The sequence below is a fragment of the Nycticebus coucang genome, chromosome 13 (assembly GCF_027406575.1).
Source record: "Nycticebus coucang isolate mNycCou1 chromosome 13, mNycCou1.pri, whole genome shotgun sequence".
Lineage (NCBI taxonomy): Eukaryota > Metazoa > Chordata > Mammalia > Primates > Lorisidae > Nycticebus > Nycticebus coucang.
In genome coordinates, this window is record NC_069792.1 from 47394648 (window position 1) to 47412358 (window position 17711).

Sequence of the window (17711 nt, forward strand, 5' to 3'; positions counted from 1 at the left end):
ATGCTACTCAAAGAGAGTTGTACAAACCCTCTAAATGTTTGCATTTTAGTCAGATGTGCAGAAGTTTAAATTCCACGCCCACATACCACACTGCACACATGTGCAAACGCCTAGATTGTAACCTTTCATAAGATTTCCCACAGGTCTCTGCTTTCTCTGCCTTCCAAAAATTGCATAGGGTGCTGGGCTTCAGCTTAGCAGGGGTCCGCCTGTCTAGAAATTAGCACATCCTGGCTACTTGGCTGTGACACTTGCAAATATCTGACAAATTGGAAAGACCCACTGTATATTAATATTTCTCCTCCCCCTGCAGAGACCTGGTCCCGTCAACAGCCCCTCTGCTGGCTGGTGCCGGTAGCTGAGTCAATGTTCTCTCTTCTCTCTCCCCCCTCTGAACTGTCTCGCACAGCCGTCTTTCTCACACCTCTGTGCCCCACAGTGCAAAACCCAGTTAATTCCATCTGAGAAAACCTTTCTTCTGCACCTGCATACACATTCTCTTTCATCCCTGTATTAGTTTGCTAGGGCTGTCATTGTGAAGTACCGTAAACTGGGTGGTGTAAACAGAAATGTAATGCCTCATTTCTGGAAGGCTGGAAGTCTGAGCTCAGCATGTCAGTGGGTTGGTTCCTTCTGAGGGCTCCCCGGGAAGAATTTGCTCCACGCTTCTCTCGTCAGCTCGCAGATGGACATTTTCGTGTTCACGTGGTATTTTTTCTTGCATCCCTGGGTCCAGATTTTCCCTTTTTATGAGGACAACCGTCATATTGGATTAGAGCCCTCCCTAATTTTAACTTGACTAATTACATTTCCAGAGAAGGTCACATTCTGAAATATTGGGGGTTAAAACTTTGACATATGAACTTGGGGAACACAGCTCAACCCATAACAGCTCCCCCCTTTTTCCCCTTCTTCCATCTTGCTCAGATACTGCAAGGCAATCTTTAATTCTTATTCTGTCTTCTCTTCTTCCTCTACTTCCTTCATCAGTCTGGAAGTTATCCCCTATGTCATGGAAACACGTAAGAAGAAGTGTGTCCAGGAAAAAGAAGGCCATGTGCTTTCACGATTTAACCAGACTTGGGTACAAGTGTGAGAAACCCGTAAAGCTGCTCGGGAGATGTGATTCTCTCCAGAAGATCCTTCCTCATCCTCCTTTATTTAAACCTGTTTGTTTTCTTTTCCTTAAAGCACCATCATTCAAGATAAATATTTCCTATTCAGTGATTGAAATTTTCCTGTTTCAATCATTCGTGGTCAAACAATCCTATGCTCCTGTCCATTTTCATTGCCAGTGTACAGTACATTGAATGTTATAAATAAATTGAGATAAAAGTCCTTATTAGACAGTAACTACCCCTTCTCACCTCCCCACACCTCCTCACCTCCAACTCCTTGCTACAATTCTTTCTCAGTATTTATTGGGTACCAATTATGTGCTGAGTGCTGTGGGAGATGCAAACGTAAGTGAGTCATGATGTCTGCTATAAAGAGAGGTAGAATCCAGAAAGGCAGACAGACATAATTAATGCTCTCCGTCTCCTAATAGTGCTATTTATAAGATGACATGGCAGCACAGAAGATGGAAGGATTTATTAAGCATCAGAAATCAGAAGTCATTGGCCCCTATCCATCTAATAAAGGACAGCTTTCTTGGAGAATGTAAAATTTCTTAATAGGTTGAGTGATGAGAGAGAAAAGCCAGCCTGCAGAAGAGAAGGGCGTTCTAGCACCCGGGACGAGCCAGGAGGTAGACGGGAAGTGCAAGTGGAATGTCAGGCGAGAGGGTCTTTGAGCAGTCTTCCATCCAACCCCTGGCCTAGTTTGAATTTGTTAAAGGCCCAGGTATGTTGAAGCGATGGATACCATCTTTGACCCCAGGACACACATTTTGCCTAATGGAAATGACTGAGGTATTTCTGAAATTGCTAAAAAAAATTGCGATTCAAGCCTCTTCATCAACTTCCAAGACTCAGAATCATCCAACCAGTGAATTCTTGACACATTATTTCATCCACCCCACAGAGGGCTATTCAGAGCTGCAGTGTGGCCAGTCACACGTAGAAACTTCATTTTCTCTTAGTAGTTAGTTTCATGTCACAGTTAGTTTGGGACTGAATTATCTCAGCATTTGCCACGTACTCATCAAGCTAAAACCCGACGCACACACAGGTAGTTTTAGAATTATTGTTTTGAAAGAATAGTCTCATGTTTTCATTTGAATCATCTATTGTGTCATCAAAAGCCAGAAGGAACACGTCCATGCGTTTGTTATCTATAACACCAAGACTTGGTCAGGATCTTGCACAGTGTCCTCTATTACCACTGATTTCTCACCTGTACGTCTCATCAGCTAATAGCAGGTGAACGAGCCATGTTGCTACACCCAAATCCTATCCCCTCCCCTGAAATAAATTTTTGTCCCTAAAATTGTGGAACAGAACCAAGAAATGTCAGAATTTTTTTTTTTTTTTTTTTTTTTGAGAAGGAGCCTTAAGCTGTCGCCCTGGGTAGAGAGTCATGGCATCACAGCTCACAGCAACCTCCAGCTCCTGGGCTGAAGCGATTCTCCTGCTTCCACCTCCCAAGTAACTGGGACTACAGGTGCCCACCACAACACCCAGCTATTTTTTGGTTGCCAGTCTTTGTTGTTTGGCAGGCCGGGCTGTATTCGAAACCGCCAGCTCGGGTGTATGTGGCGCCTTAGCCGCTTGTGCCACAGGTGCCGAGCCGAAATCTCAGAATATTAAAGCTCAGAGAGTTAGAGACAATCTGATCCATCTATACAAACTGAGGCCAGAGAAATTACAGGACTGACAAAATCATGCAGAATCCAAATGAAAATCTGCATCCCCAGATGTTCAGTTTTGTTTTCAGTATTTCCCAATTTCTTTTATTTTTTTAATAGAAAAATGATAATTGGACATATTCATGAGGTACATGGTGATGTTTCACTGTATATAGTGCATAGTGATCAGATCAGGATAACGAACATCTCCATCATCTCACAACTTTATCATCGCTTTGTGTTGGAAGCATCCCATAGCCCTCTTCTAGCTGCTGTCAACTATAGTCATCCTACAGTAGTATAGAATATGAGAATGCATTCCTCCTGTTTTCTTCTCCATCATGGCCCTCATCTCTCTCCATAAGAGCCCTGCTAAAGATTTGGATCCTTATCTAAAAAGATAGGTGATCAACTGAAGGATTTGAAGCTGGATGAGCATGATCTGATTTATACATATTTTTAAAAACTCCCTAGGACAAATAGAGAATGAATTGAAGGGAGCACTATAACAAATATTATATGTCTTACAGGTTTGCCCTGACCCCAGCCCTGAAGGGCCCCATGTGACCCTTGAAGTCCATCCACCTTGACCATAACTTGGATGGACTCTTGACCTCAGGACAACCAACCAGCAGCTATGACAGAGTCTGCCCTAGTAGAGGTGAGCTGGTCATTACTCTCCCTCTGTCCAGAGATTCTAGTTGAGTCATCAAGGTTGAGAGCCTAAGAAAATGGATTTTCTTCAATGCCCCAAATGATGTCAATGCCAGTGTTGGGGATTTGAATTAAGAGACACAGAAACAATTCTCAGGTGTGATGGGTAGTGGAACAGGCCATATAATACTAGGGCTTGAGACCCTTTGGGTCTAACTACAAAGTGGGTGATTAGAAGATATTGCTTGGGCGACAGAGGAACTGAACAAAAGGGGGCAAAGAAGGAAGAGAGGTACGCATGCTGAACTTCCAACTGCTCAAGACCTGCTGGGCTTTATGTCATGTTCCCATAACTTCTAAGAATATTGGATCTTTATAATAATCCCTCATTTCCCCTCCCTCTGTGTGTGTCTCTAAGTGTGCTCTAAATTAGATGGGTTTCTGGTCCTTGCTATTGGCACACCCATCAAGTTGGTGTAGGCTCAGAATCTTTCCTGGTTTTTCCCTTACCTTTAACTCTCTCTTTTCTTTCATTCTCCAAACCCCCAACCTGCATCTTTGTCAGTTCCTTTCATCCTAGGAACTGATGATCTAACGCGAGTTATCCAAGTACTGCTAATACCTCATGAGGCTTTGATGTGATGTCCATAAGCAGGAAAGTTTGTATTTGAGACTCTCCCAGAATTCCTGTAGCACAGAGAATAATGGTTTCTTGGGCAGTGTCAGGGCCACAGTGAGCTGAGGAGGACTGTGTCAGAGGGACATATTGTGGCTGCCGTATTTCACACCTTTCAATTGCACTTCGTTGGTAGAGATCAGACAAGCCTGCCCAGGAAAAAAAGGCTCTGATTTTAGCATCTATTTACATCCCTGAAAGCTTAATCCGAAATCATCTTCATGAACAGATACGTTAGTGCTGACCATCTCCAATAAATATGACCTGAAAACCACATTGGATCGCATGATTAAAGATAAAGCTTTACCACCACAAAAGAAGAGGCGTGGAAGATTCTATTCAGAATGGGCTAAATTAAGGGAATTGAATATCATTACCCTGCAGAAATTTTATTTTTAGTGGAGTAATCCACACATACACATACATATAAATGTCGAGAGAGAGAGAGAGAGAGAGAGAAATAAGTGGAAATTCTGGACCAAAATTTTAACTGAGGTCAATTTTGGAGATGTGTTTTCATTTTGATTTGTTTTGGTTTTGTTTATTTGTATTTTTCTTAATGTTTTATAATGAACATTATATTTGCACTACTATTATATCACTAGTATAAAATTTTTAAGAAAGAAAGAAAAGCAGAAAAGAGGAAAGACCAAAACAGAAAGGGAAGAAGGGGGAAGCAAACGCGTATTTTAGAAATGGTGCTATCACTGTTCAGATGCCACAGTCAGGCCTTGTTTATGCTTTGTTGTTTTGCTCTGCGGAGAGATGGGTTTCCAAACGGTGTGTGTGAAATTCGGAGGCTAAATGCACCGCCAGGAAGAGCAGAACAGAGAAAAGCCATCTGCACACAGACCATCTCTTCTAACAGGGGATTTACTCAATAGCAAAAACACTTTGTGCCTGTTTCAAGTTTAAACTATAGCCACAGCAATATTGAAAACTCGATGAAAGGATTGTTCAGGTCAACTTCAAAGAAGAGCTGAGATGTCGGATCTGTCAGGGGAGAGGCCGCCACACCTCCGCGTCCACACTGGGACCCACCCAGGCCGGGACTACAAACACACTGAACTCACTTTGTTTGCTCTCCAGAGGATTTAACTGATGGAATCAAGATGAGGAGACTTCAAACATGCTCCATTTTTTCTCTTTTTCTCTTCCTCTCTTCCTTTCCTTGCTTATTTCCTTATATCATTTACTCTCTAAAGATATCCATCCTTCCCACCCCCTTACGCCTCTCCTTTCTCTCTCTCTCTCATCCAAAGACCTAGAATGAAAGCTCCTAAGACCAGAAGCCGCCTGGTTGTGGAGACGCAGAGGTGTGATTCTATGATTCACAAATTCATTCCTGTTTAATGAGCTGGTGTTATGCCTTCCCTGGGTTCCAGCCCCTAGCGGACTAACCTAGAGCTAATTTCTCATGGAATGATCATCAAATCATTTAGGCTTATTAAGAATTCTTTTAATTCTATTTTGAAGGCTTTAAGAATCCCTAAGGACCCTTATGTTTTTCTTGGAAAAACTGATTTATTTTAATATCGTGGATACAGATAAGCTCAAAGCAATACCAAACAGGCCAGATTAAACTAATTATAATTATCAAACTACAATTTAAATTCCAGGCCTCACATGCCAAATTTCAGAAAGGGCAGTTTGCACTTTACTAATAACAGTAAGTAACAATTGTATTTTGTTTTTAATACATTTGAAGAACTTTCACATTATATTAGGTGAACCCCTCCACAACTCTAAGGAAACAGGGCACATGTTGTATTAATTCCAGTTTACAAAGATGAGAAACAGACTAAAAGTTAAGAGACCTGAGGACCAAGGTAGCCAGCCTGGAAAGAACTGAGTCACAGCTGTTTGGCCCACATCTGAGACTCTTTCCCCTCCTGACCACCACTCAGCTCCATTAGGAAAAAGAAGTCCCTTTTCTTTTCTTTCCTTCTTTCTTTCTTTTTTTGAGACAAAGTCTCACTCTCTTGCTCCAAGCTAGAGTACTATGTGGTCCTAACTTACAGCAACTTCAAACTCTTGTGATCAAGAAATCCTTTTGCTTCAACTCCCCAAGTAGCCGGGACTATAGGTGCCTGCCGCTTCACCCAGCTAATTTTTCTATTTTAAATAGAGACAGGGTCTCACTTGCTCAGGCTGGTCTCTAACTCCTGAGCTCAAGCAATCCACCTGCCTCAGCCTCTCAGAGTGCTAAGATTACAGGTATGAGCTACTCTGCCTGGCTTTTCCTGAAATTTTTGCAGCTGCCACCCTGGAACCACCGTTGGTATGGTGCTAGAGGAAGTTGCCACCTCCCTAAAATAAATCAGGGTGGTGCCTGTGGCTCAAGGAGTAGGGCCCTGGCCCCATATACCAGAGGCCCTGGCCCCATATACCTGGTTCAAACCCAGCCCCGGCCAAAAACTGCAAAAAATAAATAAATAAATAAAATTAAAATTAAAATAGACTGTTGATCAATTTTTAGTTTTCATGTTTAATAATTGTTTATTAAAAATTTTAGTATATATTTTGTTTTGATCAACTGATTCCTAATAACATGTAGTAACTCCCTCCAGAATAAATTTTTTAACATTTACAATCTTAGAGATGCAGGAAATGAAAAGATTTATCTTTACATGGGTATCTTTATTGTAGAAAATATGGTACGGTGGTTAGTAAAAACTTTCAAGTGTAACAAGATAACAGGATAAAATTCTGTGAGAGAAATGGAATGGAAATGCAAGTTCAAGGAAGCAAAGGAACATAGTATACTTTCCTGCCCTTAACCATTGATTACAAATGAATCACAAATGCATGTGTTACAAATGGATGACGATGCTTATAACATAACTACAATATTTGAAGTTCAATGAGTATATTTAAAAGAGTAATACACGGGTGGCGCCTGTGGCTCAAGGAGTAGGGCGCCGGTCCCATATGCCAGAGGTGGTGGGTTCAAACCCAGCCCCGGCAAAAAAAAAAAAAAGAAAGTCTTAGGCGGTGCCTGTGGCTCAAGGAGTAGGGCGCCAGTCCTATATGCTGAAGGTGGCGGGTTCAAACCTAGCCCTGGCCAAAAACCACAAAAAAAAAAAAAAAAAAGTAATACAGTAGCATTATTTTAAGTGTCAATATTTACAATAAAATAAAAATTGCATACTTTGCATCAACGTTTTAGAAGTTTAGATGTTAAATATTTTTAAGCGGTGAGGGGTACAAAGGTTTTCCAACAGTTTTTGGTGGGGGAGCATAAACAAATGTTTTGATGGCTCCTGCATTAGAGAGCCCATGGCTTCACGTGAGGTTGGGAGGAGCAGTGACTTAAGGTGCTTTTCTTTCTTTTTTTTTTTGTAGAGACAGAGTCTCACTTTATGGCCCTCGGTAGAGTGCCGTGGCCTCGCACAGCTCACAGCAATCTCCAACTCCTGGGCTTAAGCGATTCTCTTGCCTCAGCCTCCTGAGTAGCCGGGACTACAGGCGCCCACCACAACGCCCGGCTATTTTTTTGTTGCAGTTTGGCCGGAGCCGGGTTTGAATCTGCCACCCTCGGTATATGGGGCCAGCGCCCTGCTCACTGAGCCACAGGTGCCGCCCAGTTCTGACTATTCCTTTAACTACTTATGTGACAGCTTTCCACCAGAAACATAGACCTTTTCCTTTAATTAACTCATCTGAGCTGCGTGAATGTGCCCTGGAAAACCATAATAGGCGCCTGTAAATTCAAGTAGCCCTAGGTCAGGCTGTGTGTTCCAGGAAAGGGAGCTGGCAGTAGCATCTTCTCCTAAGTTCACATGACCATCAGGAAGGGATCCCAGTAGTAAGAGGCCCTCAGGGCAGAGGTCAGGGGTCCTGAAATGTGTCTTACTGGGTTAGCTGGAATTTTAGAAAATTCATTCACATATCCATGGATAAATATATCAATTGCCATAATGAGCTAGGGTTATTATAAATGTTATTCTTTTTTATGTAAGCACTGAGAAAATTTGTTCACATAAATGATTATATGAGGATGGAAGGTGTTTTGTCATAAGACGGTATCTCAGTCTCTTGAACGTCATTAAAATATTTTGTAAATAAAATTATTTTCAATGATCAGCTTTAACTCAAAAAGGTCTTCCTTCAGTGGTGTTGAGAGCAGATATTTGCCAACCTCATGAATTGCAAAAAAATGTTTCCCTAATCATCAGAATCACTCACTTTCTTAACACCAACCCCAAAACCATCTCAAATCATCCCTTGTTAGATACCCCAGAGGTTTGTCAGACTCAGGGTGATGCAGACTGGTAAGATTAGAGATGAGCCATACATTTCTTTTTTTCTTATTTTTTTTTTATTTTTTGTAAAGATGGGGTCTCACTATAGTGCAAGGTCTTGAACTCCTGTCCCCAAGTGATCCTTCTGACTTGGCCTCTCAAAGTGCTGGGATTACAGGCCATGACTTGCCAGTCTATGGACATTATTTTGCTTTCTATTTTTTATTTTTTCGAGACAGAGTCTCACTTTGTTCCCTTGGTAGAGTGCTGTGGCATCATAGCTCACAGCAACCTCCAACTCTTGGTCTCAAGCGATCCTCTTGCTTCAGCCTCCCAAGAAGCTGGGACTACAGACACCCCACCACAATACCTGGCTATTTTTTAGAGACAGGGTCTCATTCTGACTCAGGCTGGTCTTGAACCCGTGAGCTCAGGAAATCTGCCCACCTCAGCCTCCCAGAGTGCTAGGAATACAGGCGTGAGCCACCATGCCAGGCAATATATTTCTTTTGTAAAATGGAAGACAGACCATCATGAAAGAAAAGGTGGCAAGTGCGAGTCATATAACAGTGAAGGCATTCCATAGCCAAAGTTATCCTCATTTTATAGTTGAGGAAACTGGGGATGTAAAGGGTCAGACAACCTTCCTGAAGACAGTCCGAGTAACTGGCAAGCTCCACTTAAAGCCCACATTGCTCTGATTCCCACATTTGCAGTCTTAACCAATGTGCCTCTGAGGAGTAAATACGTGAAAGGTGACCATTTACAGCCCACGTGGACACCAAGGATGGTCCCGGCAGTGCTCTCTTTTCCACTCTTGTCTTCCTGTGTCCTTCCCACCCAGCCCCTCTCCTTGATTCTCCCGTTTGCTCCTCCCCGTCCTCTACATGTGCCAACAGCCTTGCGTCACTCCTCCCAGGGCTACAGAGCTCAGTGCCTGTGTCTTGTGGGAAGGATATTCAGGATCTGGCCTGCTTTCTAACATCACATTCCATTCCTGGACTATTTTTTCCCCACTGAAGCCCACTCAGAGTGATTAATATCAAATAGTAAGACAACTTCTTCATTAATTAACACCAACTGGCATCAAAGCCAGACTCAGTGCAATTTGGTGTCATGAGCCAGACAAATAATGAAGAAAAGAACATGTAGTCGCTGCCGGAGTATCTGGGTTGCAGTGGCATAATAAAAGCCGGACAACAAGCAGACAAAGAAAGATAGGACACAGGAGATTAGAAGCAGCAGGGACTAACCATGTGGACTCGGGCAGCTAAACTGAAGTGACACATGAGTTGGAGATGGGACATAGTGGAAAACACTATGTGGCAGTGGCAGGCTTTACTTGGCTCTCACTGAGCTCTCTCTCGTAGGTTCTATGCTGGCAGTGAAAGGGGCCCGGCCCACCCCTTTCCTTCTGTTAGCCCTCAGGCGTCCGGGGGCCTGGTGAGGGGTGTGGAGGGCAAGCGTGTGCCAAGGGAGGGCACTGTCTTCTGCAGAGCAAGTACTTAGAGGACCTCTGGACCCCAATAAATAGTACAGCCCCTTCCTTATACTAGGTGGGCTATACGTTCTTGGAATTCAGTTTTATATGTGAAGCGTGATAAGGATTTTTATCTCAAAATTGTGTTTTTATCTTGGTCATGTTGCTTTAGCATCAGTCTTGTTCTCGTTTACATTTCCCACAGTATCTCATATTTCTTGCCCCTGTAAAGGGCTAATAAATGTTTTCATTGAATTAAAGGATAAAGGAAGAAATGGTGAGTATAGTCCTGAAGAACAAGGCATGCCTGGGAGAAGCCAGCTCTAGAAATAAAAGGAGCCTTGCTCTCTGTGAGTCACATCACCCCCAAAGCCACACATATGCTAGGGTTGGCACCGAAGGATCCCTCACACAGAACCCTCGGCATCTTCAGGGCTGAGTCATTGCCTGGGGCACCTGAAGCCCATGGGAGAAGCACCTCACCTGCCTCTTCACTGATAAAGAGGCCCCCAGCCCACTGTGGGCCAGTAACACGGGCCTGATGCCGAAAGAACGCAGTTGAAATGTGTTAGAGATTTTTTGACCCTGGTTGAAAGCTAATGATTTACCTATGAATATTGCTATTCTTTTTGATAAGCTTCTTTCCCTTTTCTGCTCCATGGCCTGGATATTTTAGTACTAAGGTAAGATGGAATAGTCAGCTCTTTAGGAAAGGTGGTGTCCTGAAACCGGATGTCCCCAGCCCCTCTGCACGGCCTCCTAAACTGGTGGCTTCATTTCCCTGGAGAACTCAGGCCAAGCTTCTCTTGCTGTGGCAGAATTGCTTTCCCATGAGGGCCTTGCCTTCATATTATAGGAAATCCCAGGATTGATGTGACCCAGATAATGTGCCCAGATCTGTGGCAAGCAGGGGAATAGACAGATGCAGTCTCTGGTCTCTCGAAGTTCCTAGTTTAGCTGGCAGCACAGGAAACAATGTGTGCAACGTGCTTCATACCAAAACAGGAGCTCCAGCATGGACCACACTTCAGAGACCCCAGAAATTCAAGGAAGACTTCCCAGAGGAAGGAACAGGCTTGCCTGGACCTGGGGAATGAGGAATAGGCTTTTTTTGGAGGAGGGAGAAGTGGGCTCTCAGCGAGAGGCCTGACATGAGATCCAGCAGTCACTGTGGACGTCAGCCTGCTCATGCCAGGCCCTGTACCAGGCCCCGAGGCTAAAATGGTGAACAGCTCAGATGGTACAGGCTCCAGGTCTGGAGAGGCAGGCACAGAAGAGGAGTGAGCAAAGACGGGGCATGTTGTGAGAATAACTTTCTTTCTAGTGAGGTCTAGCAGTGCTAACAACGGGTTGCCAAACCCTCAAAGTCTTTATTTGTTCAAAAAGAAATCTCTTCTTTTCAGTCTGGGAGGTGGACATAGCAGATGTGGAGAGCAAGCACAGAAGAGAAGCGATGGCCTTCCCGAGTCACGAAGAAATCATGGATAGAATTTTAAGTCAACAGAGACTTTTCAGGCCTAGATGGAAGCAGGTGTGGGATTGCAAATGCTCCTTCTTGGTAAATTCTCGCACCTGGAGTTTCTCATGAAGGGAGAAGAAAATAGAGACAATTGGAATTTGGCTGCTGGTGAAACTGAGCTTGCTCATCTGTCAGGGCTAGCGATGACAGCAAAGGGACCAGCCTGCTCAGCCCTGGACGAGTGCCCTAGCTGTGCCCATCAACACTCACCAGGCCACCTGCCAAACTCAGAACTGTCCGGGCTACTGGGAGGTGGTTGGGGGCAACTCCTAGAATGCAGCCTTTTCACAGAGTCTACCCTCCAAATATTTACTCTTATTTGTGAATTTTTTCCCTAGAAGTAACCTGAATGCCTCAATTTTTCCCCTAAAGGTGGAACACTGCATTCAGACTTTACCTTGCCAACTACTGGCTTTCTGACATCGGAGTACTATGTATGGACTCAACTTCGTGGGGCCTAAAGCCAGCGTTTGATTATAAAAGGGGAGTGATAAAACCACACCAAAGTGCATGAAAAGTGCAACTGAGTCAGTATATCAAAGCAGGCTTTACTTCTGTTCCTTCTGATCTTTTCATTTTGATAAATGAGTTTGGTTTTTGGCATGGCTTAGAGATGAGATGGCATTGCTTTTTCTAAGCAGAAAGTTTGTTTTTGTTTTTTAGTCGTCATGTAAAAATAAAAATGTTATTTCATCTATAGAATTACTAGACAACAAAAGAAATCTGTCCTAAAAGGAATTATCTCGGAAAATCTCTTAATGATGATGGCGTGGGTACCATCCAATGATGTATCACGTTCTGTTCCCATCTCCAGAAAGAAAAGGATGAAAAATTCTCCACTGGCCAGGGTTGGAGAAAAATAAGAGTGGGGACATGGATCTAAGCTACCTGAAAGAATTTCTTGGGAGACTTGATTATCACCCAATCTCTAATTTACCAGCTGGGGTTCTAGAGTTCACATGCTAATGCAATTAGTAGGTTACATTGAATCAGAGATGATCAATTTAAGGAAAGGGTAAAATTAACCCAAGGGGAGCAGGGGAAATATTGAGTAGCCTATGTAGGCCAGTGTTATGGCCTAGATTTATGCGGAGTCTAGGAAACAAACTAACTAAAATCTGAAGACATTGTATCTGAAGAGAAAAAGATCACCATGCTTGAAACTATGGGCTCCAAAACTTGCATCAAAGAAGATGTTACCATCTATGAAGATTTAGAAAATTGGCGAGTTGCAGTGGCTCACGCCTGTAATCCTAGCACTTTAGGAGGCCAAGGCAGGTGGATTGCGTGAGCTCAGGAGTTTGAGACCAGCATGAGCAAGATGGAGACTCTGTGTCTACTAAAAAAATAGAAAAACTAGCCAGGTGTTGTGGTAGGCGCCTGCAGTCCCAGCTACTTAGGAGACTGAGGCAAGAGGATCACTCGAGCCCGGGAATTAGAGGTTTCTGTGAGCTATGATGACCCCACAGAAGTCTATCCAGGGTACAGAGTGAGATTCTGTCTCAAAAACCAAAACAAAAAAATTTAGAGAACCGAGGCCTTACGGAGCCATAACAGTCTCGGGGGACATCAGACAGCTTCCCCTGCCTTTGCCTTTGCAGAAAAAATGAGCAGGGCCTGGAGCCAGTATTCAAAAGGACTTGACTTAGCAGAATTTGGCTGCAGCTCGCAGTGGGCGGTGAAGGAGGGAGAAGTTGTTAACGCTTACCCAGCACTTACTCCCTGCCAGGCACTGTCCCGAGCACTTCATAGCTATTAACTTACGTGGATCTCACAGCCCACTTAAGTTATCCCTCATTTTGGTCTCATTTTACAGATGAGGTAAGAGAGGCACAGTGAGATTAGGTAACTTGTCCAGGATCACACAACTAGTAAGCAACGGATCGAGACTTGAACCGAGTAATCTGGATTCAGAGCCCACACTTGTAAAGAAGATGTTGTTTTTTTCTTTTTTTGCCTCTGAAAAATGAGGCTTTATGAGAGGCTGTGTACTTTGTACGGTAGGTCCCAAATAAACACTGAGGAATCTTTCTATGCCTCAACTCTGGGCTCCTCAAGGGCAGGTGGGCCCTGTTCCCTTTGCAACCCCATAAAGGCTATCATGATCCCATTTAAATAATGTTTGTCAAAAGAACACGATCAGGCGTTCCACCTAGAAGATGTTATCTCTGGCCTCAGAGGCCACTGCCATCTGGGGTGTATCCACTTTCCGTTTTAAAAAATTTTCCTTCCTTGTCTACAAAGTATATATTTGTTGCAGAAAATTTGGAACAGAAATTCACACAAGAAGAAAGCAACTCCCCTGGAAAACTGTTATCCAGAGAAAAAGCATCATTATCTTTTTCATTCATTATCCTTTTTTCTGGTTTTACATGATGTGTAAAATTCTATTTGTCTTGCTAACATTTCATGAACTAGTCCAGGTCACATCTTGAAAGAAAGAAAAAAAAAAACGGGGGAGCGATAACATGGTTTCTGCAAGAGAATAAAAAAATACTCGATGATTTCATTTGAACTTTCTGAGGAGGTAGATAAGCTATTGGGAAATGTACTCACATTTGACTTTCAGGGAAGCTTTGAAATGGTTCCGCAGAAAAGGATGTACAAATGGAGAGAGAGAGAGAGAGAAAGGGAGGACATATACTTAAAATTGTGTCACCCTGAGGTGTGTGTGTGTGTGTGTGTGTGTGTGTGTGTGTGTGTTGGGGGGTTTTACTTTTCCTCCATAGAATGTCAAGAAACAACAGCTATACCTACATGAGTACTGCTGTGGGTCAGGTGTAACATTTCCAGAGGAATGATGAGGTTGAATTTAGCAATGTGAGGGAGAAAGCACCTGCTCCTGGGTAGCCTTCAACTTTTAGTGGCAAAAAGCCAACCATTCAGGGCTAGATTACAAAGGAGAGTGCTTGAGTCTCTGTGATTAACCAAGCAGACATTGTTGCATGAAAACAAGAATGAGGCCTTACGCTGAAGAAGAAATAATCTGAACTATATTTATAAAATGAATAGCTCTGGCTATCAGCTCAACTTGCTGCTCTGCATGAGTGCATGTGCATGTATGTGTGTGCACTGGGTGTGGACATCACCGAGGCAAGCATCTGGAAAACATTTTGAAAATGACCCTTTGGTACCGAAAGCCTGAGAATAGGGTGTCCTATTCTGGCTGGTGCAACTCAGCCAGCTGTGAAGGAGCCTGGAGAAAGTCCAGTGGCGAGTGTGAGATGCAAAGGCTCTAGACAGACGGCTCCAAAAGCTGGAGACGTGAATCTGAAAAGTCTGGCTGAGAGGGCAGGGGACCTTCCAAAACAGCAAGACCACGAGTGAAACAGAAAAGATAAGCATAGATTTTTTTCCCCACTATATTCTGAAATTCTTGAGTGAGAGAAATTTGGATCAAATAAAAGGAAATGCCACTTCACGCCTCAGAAAATAAAATTAAGAGGCTTGTTTCTTTCAAGATGTGGTACTGGCAGGCGATACTAATGCATTAGAAAGGATTCTGAGGAGCTGTGGCTGCCGGGAGAAGATGGGAACTACCTAAGCTTAAGGCACAGAAAATGACGCTCCTTCCAATGGACGTTCTTTGGGGCCACTGTAGCCAGAATTGCCCAGAAACTCTGAGCCAAGGTTAGAATCCCATGGTTTTGGCTGTGAGAGTTTCTGATTTGCTTTTGACGTGCCATGTTTGGAGCCTCCATCAGTGCTTTGGCTTCTACTGGTGATATGAACAGACCAAAATCAGTTTCAATGTAGACATCATGTAGGGAGGAGGAGAAACTTGCCCAATGCCATCTCATTCATTCATTCAACAAATATTTGCAGAGTACCTACCGGCATTGCATCTCGAGTGCTAGGCATGCAATGAAAAACTATCACGATCCTTGAGGGCAGCAACAATAAACAAAACAAGTATGTGATTGTAAATAGTGGGGATGCTACCGGGAATGAGCACCAACCTCTGAGGGGAAATAATTATGTGTGTGTGTGTGTGTGTGTGTGTGTGTGTATAGGGGGTCTGGGAAACTGCTTAGAAAAGCTAGGACTCCCTGAAGAGGAAATAGTTCACATGGGATCTAAAGGGTGAGTGGGACACAGCCATGCCCAGCCTGGGGAGAACATCCCCAGCAGAGAAAGGTTCAAGGGTGGGAAAGACCTTGGTGTGTAGAGGTAGAGGCCCATCAGGGTGGAGCGTAGGGTGGGGGAAGGAAAATTCCAGGTGAGAGGCCAGGGTCGGGCAGAGGCCAGGTCATATAGGACCTTTCAAGTAAAAGTAGGCAGTTTGGATGTCAATGAAATAAGGGAGTTTAAGTCATTTTATCATAAAAAATGAGTGATGCATCTGTTAATGTAATTGCACTTGGATTTGAGTGGGTACCCCTATTAGGGCATGTGGAAAGGAATCCTACCTTTGTGTCCAGATTTGTTATGAAAATATATAAATGTTTTGCTCTCGGCCATTCTCCTCTGGCTGTGATGGAGAGACAGTCAATACCCAGAAAGCTCTTGAGAAAGAGGGAACCAGTAAATCAGGGGGCACCTGACACTTCCTTGCACTCTGGGTCTCTATCCATTGTCTTGCTCTCCAATGAGCAGAAAGCTGGCAGTGTCCACTAGGCCTATAGCAAGAGTTTAGTCTATTTTATGTCTCTGTTTTCATCTATGTCTGATTCTTTTTCTAAAAATTTTTAAAATTTGTTAACTTTTTTAGATACAGGGTTCTTGCTCTCTCTCAGCCTGGCCTTGAACTCCTGGATTCAAGCCATCTTCCCAACTTACCCTCTGGAGTGGCTGGGATTACAGGCACACCCGGCTATGTCTGTTTCCCTGTCTCTGCTCCCGTATGGTACTTCTTGGGATTATCTCCCAAATAAATCACTTATCAAATCCATGTGTCATGGGCTACTGCTGGGGAAATTTTACCTAACTATTAGGTAAAGTTTAAAGAAATAAGAAAAGAAAAAAGTGATCTTGCTGAGGTCACTGGCACTCATTAAATCTAGGCTTCCTTCCCCTAAGAGAGGTGGATGGTGCCACCACATCCTAACTGTTAAGCACTCAAGAAGATGTAACAAACCTGGAATCGAAGGTAATCCTGCCACCCGTTAGTACCACAGTCTGTCGGTATCTAGTTAACAGCTGGTGAAACTACATGTGAAGATTGAAAACGTTGGATTGTAAGAAGCAACATTTTTATATGCTGTATATAGGTGTGAATTAGATGAGCTTCAGCAGGAAAGAGAACAAGAATACTATGTAATAGTTCAAAAGGAAATTTGTGTTATGTACTGTAATATACAACTTGTGGTAATAAATCTATTAGAAGTTCCATACTTCCCTAAACCTCCATGACCAAACATCTCTTATAATTTATGTTAACTTGTGATGCAGATAATCAAAAGTTCACAAGCCAGTCAAGAATAGAATCTTTGGTACAGAAGAGGAATAAATTCCCCCAGATTAATCTTCCAATACAAAATATTTTGTGTAATACCTTTTTATTCATATAATTCTATGTGAGTGTTTTAATTTTGTCTCACAAGGAAAACATCAGATGTTGTCCTAAACTCCAGAACTTTCTGATTGATTCTCTATATGGGGCTTTTAAAGTCACGGATTGGGGCTGGGCATAGTGGCTCACGCCTGTAATCTGGGAGGCCGAGGCAGGTGGACTGCCTGAGCTCATAGGTTCAACACCAGCCTGAGCCAGAGCAAGACCTCATCTTAACAATAGCTGGGTGTTGTGGCAGGCACCTGTAGTCCAGGCTACTTGGAGACTGAGATGAGAAAATCACTTGATCCCAAGAGTTTGAGGTTGCTGTGAGTTGTGACGCCACGGCACTCTACTGAGAGTGACATAGTGAGACTCTATTTAAAAAAATAATAATGAAAAGAAAGAAAGAATTAAGGATGAAAGTATTCCTTCTCAACAAGCTCACAGTCTAGGGCATCTCTTTAAATGCCTTCTGGTTCCCATGAAATCAAAAAAATAAAAAGGGAGGGGTCAACAAGAGATGAGGAGAGCAGGTAGTGACCTGTTAATTGATTTTCCAAAAGATGTACACATGGTGGATGTTAGGAATGAACTCTGATGCGGTTCATTCCTGCTTCCTTAGGTAGCTGCCATGATATACCTATGGATTTTTAGATGAGGAATGAAAGCATATTTTCAAGCAGTATGAAAAAGTTTCAATTACTGTCATGTTTATGTTGTGTGTGGTTCTTTTCATGTCACAGGTGGCTATATGGCACCAAATAACACATCCTTAAAAATCATGAGCTGTGAACTAGAGTGTGCTGAGAGGCAAAATGAGTTTTCAAGTACAAACTGTCAGAAGTCCAAATCAAGT